We start from the raw sequence: 10444 nt of genomic DNA on the forward strand, positions 1-10444 counted from the left end.
CACAGAGATATTACCTCCCAGTTGTCAGGGCATTGCTCTTTCTGAAGTTTTAAATATTTACTGTCAAAAACAATCTTTAAAAACCAAAAAGGGCGCTTTGGTACTACCGCAAACATTAAGCAATGCATGACAAGAGACTTCTATCATTAACTTCTGGCATGTCATGTCACATGTGCTGCAATGAACACAGGCTATGCATGTGCAAATACATGCACATTTGCTTTCATGTCAGCATGCTTCCATGTGTACGTGCTTGAGTTACAGCTGAGGGGACTTGGCAACACTTGTCCCCCGCAGCACTGTGAGAATGTTTTGCAGGCTGTTGCGTAAAATTCTCCAGTTTGTTTGTTTGCTCTGCCTCGGTACCATAAAACTCAGGGACTGGCAATTGGCACCGCCCTGTTTACATGCCGAGGCTGCGACTCCGGAGAGATGAAGCAGAGTAGGTCTGGGGAACAAATGTTTCCCCACGCTGCCTCACCGCAGAGGGGCACAGATTAGGGCAGCCGTGGGGAGCCTGACGTGTGAACGACTGGCTGTGGTGGGACAGGAGGAGAGACTGGGGATCCCGAGCATTGCTGAGGGTCTGCGGCATGAGGAGACAGCTCCATCTCTTCTCCTCGTTTAGTGCCACAGCTCCTCATTGGGAAGTTGAATCTTGACATTGGCCACATCACACAGCTGCCAACATTGTGACAATAGAAGAAGACGAAGTGAGAAAGACAGGGAGGCAAGGAAGTGGAAGAAGAAAGGGATACTGAACACATCCCCCAGCAGTGAATATCCTGCCTGAAGGAGTGCCATCTGGGGCTGAACGTTGAAAGGAGAACAGAGAGAGGAGAGCCGGAGCTGGGGTCCGTAAGAGAGGGAAGGTGGGAGTCCAGCTGGGTCCCATTAGGGCCGGACCACATGTGCCTGCAGGGGGGGTAGCGGCGGACCGAGGGGGCAGGAGGGAGCAGAAAGGGCAGCGCGGAGGAAGTGCTGAGAGCGATGGGCCTAGACCCTGTGAAGCTTTATTAGGCCTGTCGTCTGCTCTTCTCAACGGGGCCGCTCACACCCCCATGCAACACCCGCCACCCTACCCTACCCCTCCCAAACCACCCCTGCCCTCGGGCACCGCCAGGGCAGAACAGTATTAAACTATTAGAAGGAGGGAGACAGGACTAGACCACCCAAACACACATACATACACACATACACACCCATAATGGCTACCAGGAGGAGGCCCCAGCATGAGAGCTGCAGCTGGAAAGGGAGAGGGACATACACACACACACACACACACACATGCACGCAGCTAGAGTGACACACATTGAAGTCGGGCGCATGTGCAGTCTTTCATTCAAATGTCAGACACACGTGTGGCAGAAATTTTCTTTAATTTCATCTGTTTTATTAAGACAGTTTGGAACATTTGCATCTCTATTAATATTTTATAAATGTGCGTCTGCCATGTCCACCTGTAGCTCTTCCTCCCCTTTGGTGCAAATGACCAAGGTTGCATGTGTGTGTGTGTGTGTGTGTGTGTGTGTGTGTGTGTGTGTGTGTGTGTGTGTGTGTGTGTGTGTGTGTGCAAGAGAGAGAGAGAAAGGGAGACAAAGACAGTCAGAGATTGTTCTCATACATACCTTGTTCATGCCTTTATCTGTGTATGCGCTTACATTTCACAGTCCTGGCATATCTGACATGCCTGCAGGCTCATCTGCCTCCTGCCCCTTCCTACCACCCATTCCTCCACCCATTGCTCCATCCATCCATCGCCCCCCGGGGGACGCGTGAGAAATACGGCCCGCCTGGAATCTGAGCCCTTCCTGAAATTCTGACCAGCACCATGGATGATTGTGTCGGGCTCCGTCAGGGTAATGACGGTGATCATCCTACAGAGTAGCAGACGGATAATGAGCCTTATGATGGAGAGCTGTCGGTGTGGTATGTCAACATTAGCATACTGAGTTCAAAGTGCTTGAATGCTGGAGGAAATCTCGGGTTTGAATGTAATGGGATCAGAGAACCTGGTGGTGCCCCACAGTGGCTATGCTTCAAAGCTCCGTCAGACGGATAATATACTTTTAAAAAATGATTATGGACTTTCTTCCAATGCGGACAAAACCCTCAAAGGTCATCCAGTGTGTGCTAAATAGATGTCCTTTTAACCTCTGTCAGGATTTCAACAAATCCAAGAATCTTAGGGTATTGAAACTTGTGGATTTTTTTATATTTGGCTGGATAAAAAGCAAAATAAAAGGTCTTAAAATGAAAATAAATACCAAAAAAAGGATCCAAAAGTCTTCATTCAGAACCGATTATTAAACTGCAATATTCTCTCCAACATAAAGATTTACTGAGCAACTCCCCTGCCAAGCTAAGAGTAAGGGGGTGTGTGTCGCTATATTTGCTTGTTGATGAGTGTATGTGAGACTTTTACCCTACCAAACTGCTCTGACAGGACTCGTCTCTCTTCCTTCGCCTCCCACTCATCCAGGTCAGGACCCCACAGCCACAGAGTTACAAGGTTTAATACTTCAGCCATTCAATCATTAAGGCGTTTTATACGGCCTGTCCCCGGACTTCTCTCGCTCGTAAAAAAAATAATATTTGTCTTTCCAACTGCACTGTGGACCACAAAGTCCTCATGTTTTATTTTAGTCAGAGCAGTAAAACCCTGTTCTTCCCCCTGCCAACCTACTTCCACCGTGAGCTGTTGTTCTTGTTCTGTAACTGTATAAGTGTGTGTGTGTGCGTGTGCGTGTGTGTGTGTGTGTGTGTGTGTGTGTGTGTGTGTGTGTGTGTATGAGTGTGTGTGTGTGCGCACTGAGCCACAAGGGGAAGCACAGAAATCCAAGGTGGAGGTCACAGATACTTGAGATTTTCAGAGTATGTTTTTTTCATGTTCTTTATTTTTATTTTACTGTATTTTTTTAGATAACCTGATGAAGGTCTAAGTACCGGAACGTTGTTGTCATTCAACTTAATTGCAAGTGAAGTGGACAGTGTGCCGGAGTTTTTATTCCATACATTCTTTATTTTCCAAAAAGTCTGAGTTGAACAGGAGGATAAATATTCCTGTTACACAATCGAAAAAAGAAAACACTCATTAATTCTTCATCTTTTTCAAGTGTTTCTTATCCAATTTCATACATTTCTATTACAGATGTGTGTATACGATTGACACATAGGCTGCGTAGATATCCCAATAATCTAGGGCCCGATCAGTCCTCTTGTAATGTTCGCAAATCATTCGCATATTTGTTCCTTTACCAAACCTCCTAAAAATCTGTCTCTTTCCGTCTGTTCTCTTTTTCCTTTGTCTGTCTTCTTCTATCGGCTCATGTGTACTGTCTACTGTCAGCATGTTCCTTTATACTTGTTCATTTACAGTTCTTCTGTTGATCAAAGGGCAGAAAAACTGGTCTTGTCCTCTTTACAAAGGCTTTGAAAAAAGAACCAGGAGAGCTGTTTGTGTTTTCCTTTTATGTCCGCCGGTTGCCTTTCCAGCAGTGCTTTCAAAAGTTAACCACAGTGACATGCTTCTTTTGTACTTCACATGTCAAAACTCATAAGATCCAGACAACACTGTAGGTGTGTTGTTGTCTTCATTGTTAAACAACTACAGTTGTTGATGAAAATCCATCTGATGTGACGATGTGATGGATTCAAGTTCTAATTCATGTTACATTTCATGACATTCGGCGACTTCCTTCCTCACTGTTTGACGTATCATCTGATGTTACCCCAAAAGTTTTAGCGACAAGCGACCAAATGTAACACATTATTACCTGGAATAAAGGTACGTATTTGTCTGGGTTTTAACATTGTTGGAAACATTTGGGATAGTAAGTACACAACTCAACAAAATATATAATATTTATATAACAGAGGTCTAGTCATTTCTAGAGACTTCAATACAGAAATGTTACATACTATATCTTTAAGTATGGAAAAACAGATTTAGAAACACATTTAGACATGTTTTATTACAGTGAGAAATTTGCGTATATTATTTGATTTACCACAAGACTCTACATGAAGTAAAACACTTGGTTAGAAGGGGCCTGTCATAATAATTACATTATCATACAAAACTTGTTTATCTTATCTCATTGTTCCTATCTTATCAACTTATCAATGTACGTATGCGACCTTTATCATTTTTGCTGACTACAATGTTGCCCGTTTATGTACCGTATGTAACCAACATTTTAGCCAACATGATGCCAGAATAAACTGAGGTTTTCCCTGCCATTATAAGCACTTGGCGCAGCACTTTTTTCAAATTTTATTCATTGTTTTTGTTGTGAGGTTTTACTCTTTTTTCTTTCTAATTTAGGATATTTGAAGATTTTTACACATTCCATTTCCAGTGTTCCAAAAGGTCATCGCTACGATGTGATAATATACGATACAAAACGATACGATACGATACAAAACGATACAATATGATACAAAACGATACAAGAGGGTACCATACGATATAAAGCGAGACAATACAATACAACTTTATTATCAGTTTAACCGCTTACACACAGGTTAGACATACAGTTACACATATGGCACATGTTCCTAAAAGCACATCGAACAGTCATGACCATGAAACACATTACATAATATCCTCAGATCCAGATTTTATTTAGCAGCAGCTTGATTTTTGCTTAGCAACAGTATAGCCTGATGTATAAAAGAATTCTTCAGCCTGTTGCATTTACATGAAGGGATCTCTGAATCGCCTATATAAGTTGGTATTCTCCGTTCAGAGCAAATGAAGGGTCAGAAGAGAGTATATTGTTAGCAGAAGAGATACGGGTAGAAAGGCCGTAGTTGCATTGTTATGCTCTTATATCATCATTACATCAGTGGCACAAAATTGTCTTGAAATGACCATAATATTGTTTTTTGCAATTATTTCTGGGGTAGTTATTATGACTGGCCTGGTTTAATGGTTTTTCACAAGATCCTGATCTCAGAGTAAATAGGACAATTTTCAATCATGTGCGTGATAGCCCCTTATTTACAGGTTATCAAGTGTAACAGGTATAATATCCCTCAGTTTCTGTGCCATTTTTTTAAAGGGAAGTCAAGGTCACAGCTGAACTGAACAGTATATGATATTATGTCGTATGTGCCGCTGTAATGGACCACACGTTTGGCGTGAATGGCATTCCAGAAAAGGAGTCATTGAGCCTGCAGTGAATGAAGACTCCTGTAGCACAGAGAGCTTGACCTGCTCTCAGCTCAGCCCACAGCTGAGATTAACACTGTGATAGAGAGAAAGGGGGCCTCCTATCACAGATAATCACTGCTTTAAGCAAGACGCCGCTGAGTTGAATGACCCCACTGCTAGAGCCTGTGTTATTTCTTTGTCACTCACACCTGACTGTGTAAATACAGTGTGTATTCTTTTCATCATAGTACAGCTTAATATGACAAACTGCTTACAAGCATTACAATAACTGTTACTCACCATTATGACACAATGTTTTTTTATTGTTATTTGAAATCTCTTTCCTCGCTTCCTTACGCACATAAACACTAAATAAACTGATTTTCCAGAAAAACCAAAGGACTAACTAGCTTTTCCTCAGCTGTCTGAGTGTTTATGCATGACACCAAATCATTAGCCCCAAGTGCGAGTGTAGCGCGGCCTCATTAGCTAATCAAACCAGAGTCTCAGACATGTGAGGAGAGATGTCTCATTAAGCAGACGAGGGGACGATAAGATGAGGGAAGAGCCATCTTGGGGATTATCTAAAACTGCAGTTATGTCTTTCTCGTCGTGCCCCAACATCATCTGGAGAGATCGGGATCCTCATTTATAAAAGTCTCTCGTGTGCACATTTGCTGAAGGTCAGAGTTCTGATTTGTAAGTGATTTATAGAAACGTTAATGTCTAAATCAGCGGTTTGCATTCATTTTCTCCCAGCACTTATTTACGGGAAGCTGTTGACCTTGTTTTAAAGGGGCACTATGTAGTTTTGGAGAAGAAATTTAAACTCATAGTTTTAATACTAATACAAACTCAGAATTTTTTTTTCTCCCATAACTGAATAAACAAGCTGTTCTCAGAGGAAAATAAGGTCCCCAGAACACTGTCTGAAGCTAGAAAGGTGGCAGGGTCCGCCACATATAAACAAAGTAAAACAGTATGAAATTACGTTGTCCTGGTCAGTTTGTTTACTCAGTTTCTTCAGTCATGAAAATGAAGAGAATTTGTTTATTTAGTTTGTTTAGGCATAAGAAAAATCAGTCAATGAAGATCTTTCTCTTTCTTCCCCAAAACTACATAGTGCGCCTTTAAGTTGATTTACCATATGAGAAACCAGCAGAAAATCCCTGGCTAAAAGACAGCAATGCTACATCTTTTTTTGGACATTTGAATTTATGATTTTGAATTACACTGAGGCATATAGGAAACAGCTTACCAAGTCTGAGCAAATGGAAAAGCAGAGACATGTTGATGGAGTGTGTCAGGGGTCGACTCTGTTACGGTTATGGATTTGAGAGGGCTGCTGCACATTAATGACCAATGTTTCATCCACTTGTGTGTTAAAGCATGAAAGTACAGTCACATAATGGAGAGGCTCAAGTGTTTGTATCGGAGTTTTTAGATATGACGTGAGTCATAACAGTTTGGAGCTGTGCGCGAGGAGAATGGGGTTATTTCAGGGAGCAGCAAACAGTATTGATTATATCATCACTTCGACTGGGAGAGCAAAGTTACAGGTTGCTGTGAGAAACGTAAATGTTAAACAGGTTGTTTGTGCTGCGTGTGGTGGTTTGATTTCCTCTGGGTGCTAAAGTGATGAGGAAACCTATAAGAAACAACACGTCTCTGACTGATTTATATTAAACATTAACTCATGTCCCCAGCGCTTTGCTTTTACAAACCAGCTTTAAAAGGCACTTAAATTCCTTTTGTCTGTCTGTAATCCTCTTCATATACCCACACCTCCCTCCTTCTGACCTCCTCTTGCTGTCCTAATTTCTTTGCCTCTCCCTGCTCATTTATTTATCCCTTACTACTCCATCCCCATTACTGTCCTCTTCATTTTACCACGACTTGAAGTGTTATATTTCAAACCTTATCAGGTTTTGATACTGTTAACAGCAGCAATCTGCTGCTACTGCAGAATAACATGCCAGCTAGGTCTGGCTGCCCCTTATCAGCTGTTTACAATGCCAGTAAACATAAATCCTTGCCAGCGTTTCTACCTTCACAGCCATCATCATCATCATCATCATCATATAGCCAACTGTGTGAAGGTGTCAGACAGGGAGGTATGAGGTGAGTGTCTGTGACAGAACAGCGCCCACTGCAGCTGGCCCGGATCCACTGTCTTCTTTAATGTCTTTCATTTTTAAGGGTTTTTCTTTTGGCTCTCTACTCCATCCTGCTGCCTTTACATTACACTCTAAGAATGAGTTTCTGGATGGGTGTCATATCAATGTGACCACCTGTCTTCTTTCCCTCCGAGGGACAATAATTCTGCATGGACAGGAATGAGGAGCATCTGAAGTGATGGCTGTGGAGTCATCTTTCCCTTCCCAGTCACAGTGGAATCTCTCATCTGTCTGTCTGTCTGTCTGTCTGTCTGTCTAGCCAGCCTATATAATGGTCTTCAAATGGACACATTCAACTTCAGGGATACACATGAATTCGTCCAACACCATCAGCACTTTTCTGCCACTTTTATTTAATGATTCAAGGTTAATCCCGACCTGCAAAATGTAGCATGACATATATCCGCTTTACAAACAGCACGTCACTTGTACGTCTGTTGTTATCTCTGTGCTTTTTCATCCCTAACTTAGTCAAAATACTTCACTTTTCACAGTGTGCTTTGTGTATATTGTTAATAGTTTGACAATGGCAGAAGAAGCAGAGTGACAAGAGTAGTCAGGCAACAGTGTTGGGGCTAGTTACTTTAAAAAGTAATATATTACAGATTACATATTACTCTCAAAAATAGTAATGCCTTACACTACTATATTACTCCCTGGAGAAAGTAACTAGTTATATTACTAGTTATATTACTAGTTACTTTTTTTCTACTTACTCTAAAATTGCCTGAGATGCATAAGATGGAAAGAGAGCAGACAAAGGAGGAGTCTTCTTGAAGGTCTTTATTAACCCAACAACAGACTGGCCTACATGCTGTTTAACTTCCTCAATTAACATTGTCTAGTGCAAATACAAACAAGTGTACTTGTGCTTGAGCTTGAGCTAGCTTGCTTGAGCTAGCAGAAGCAGCAGCAGCAACATGCTCCGGACTTGTTGACTCTTCCATTTTTTACCCATCTGCCCTGGCGGGTGCCGCTGGCGACCAATCGGTGATGGTAAATGATACCTCGTGTCAAACCCCAACCAATCACTGATCCATTCACGCCCCCCCCCCCTCCCTCCGTGCTGTTTTGTGTGATGCGTGTGTGGTGAAGTAGCTGGTAGCTACTAGCAAATGTAACGCAAGTAACGAGCCCGGAAAATTGTAATATTATTACTATTTTCAGTAGAGTAATGCCTTACACTACTAGTTACTTGAAAAAGTAATCTGATTACAGTAACGCGTTACAAAGTAACGCGTTACACCCAACACTGTCAGGCAATGAGAAAATGAGGAGAAAGATCTGCTCCATGGAAGCAAAAGAGACGTTTACAGAGCTCTGACTGGATTTTGGCATTTCTTTTTCCTCTAACTGAACGCCATCATTATCTATAAAAACTGGAAACCTGATCCAATAAAAAGAAATAGCTTGAGAGACACAAAGACAAAGAGTGAGAGGGGAAGACAGACAGCTACGGAGGGGGTTGATGTTTGTGAAGGGGAACATGAAGTGGCAGTCTGAGTATTCAGTGTCAGGGCTGGGTTGGATTTCCAGCTTCAGCCTTGTCAACACTTTCACTCCTTTCGCCTGAGTTTGCGTCACTCTGTGGCCCACCACGCATCGGGCAGGATGGGGTTCACCCTCAGAACAGGAGCTGGCGTCGCCCCCTGTGCCAAAACCACTCTGACTTTACAACACATGGAACCTGCGAACATGACACCGGCGCTCGGTGGAAAACAGCATGCAGGAACAATTCTGTCACGGCTCGGGCCATCTGAAATGAATGTTCTCGCCCCACATCGCTTGATCTTGTTGATCCATCCCCTTACTCCTGCCAGGTTTGGATTTCCCCACGCTCACAAACACATTTTGTCACACATGAGCTCTCTGGATCAAAGCCTACATCATAAATTTACAATGCTTCACTTCTGAATGTGTTTGACTTATGTTTGCCTTTTTGCCATGTGTGCATTTGACAGAGATATCCGCTTGAGAGACAGCACAAGAAGTAAAGGAGTCAGAGGATCAAAGATGGTGGGTGCGGACGGCATGAGAGAAAGAGCCGGGTGGGAAGATATGAAAAAATATTTCTGAGAGTAATATCGAAGGAGCGAGAACATGTGTGCTTGTTTAATGTTGGTGTGGGAAGCCGATAGGAGTGTAGTAACAGGGTGAGAGGGAATAGGGTCTGTGGCTGCTCGTGTTTAGGTTTAGCAACGTCTGATGACAGCTAGCCGTTCTTGAATGTGGCTACGAGCTGCCCACACTGCTGCTACAGCCCGGATGAGAATTACCAAAGACTCTAAAGACTGCAGGAACACTGAATGTTACAGCGTGACTGACAACTGACTGGATGGATGAATGATGAGTATGACTTTGTTATTGTATGAACAAAAGAGGAGAATGTACCAGCGCCTCCAAAGTTGTTGTATTTACAGTATAAGTTGTCTGTACTGAGCTGGTTTGCTAACGTTAGCCACTGGTTAAGCCTACTTCCAGAAATCAGACAGTTTGATCAAAGGTGTGTGGACTTCTCTGTTAGGACTACTGGAAGCTGTGTGCAGTTAATAGGGCTAACATTAAGCTACCTGTTGATAGTCAGTAAATACCTCCAAAACATAGGCTGACTGCTTGTTAAACCATAATGTATCATTTTTGTATCTCTGCACGTTATATACAGAAATATATAATAGAAATATTTGTGGCTCAGGATGTAGACCGGTCAGCCACCAGTCAGAAGGTCAGTGGTTCGATGCCCAGCCCCTGCAGTCTTGCGGTGGCTCGTCCATCAGTGTGTGAGTGTATGAATGGTCACTGCTACTGGTGAGCAGGTGGTGCCTTGCATGGTAGCCTGTGCTACCAGTGTATGAATGTGTGAGTGAATGGGTGAATGCTGACTTGTGTTGTAAAGCACTTTGAGTGGTCGCTAAGACTGGAAAAGAGCTATCTAAGTACAGTCCATTTACGCTTTGTGTTGCCATTTGCTTCAAACCAGTTGATGGAAACATACCTTTTCGCATTATCTTTTTTAAACGTTCACGTCAGATTTGCTTGACAATTACATCTATAAACACGGCTACTGTTAATTAGTGAGCTTTATAAGTACTGGTAAGCACCTTTGGATGGA

This window comes from Pagrus major, chromosome 11 (genome assembly GCF_040436345.1).
Source record: "Pagrus major chromosome 11, Pma_NU_1.0".
NCBI lineage: Eukaryota > Metazoa > Chordata > Actinopteri > Spariformes > Sparidae > Pagrus > Pagrus major.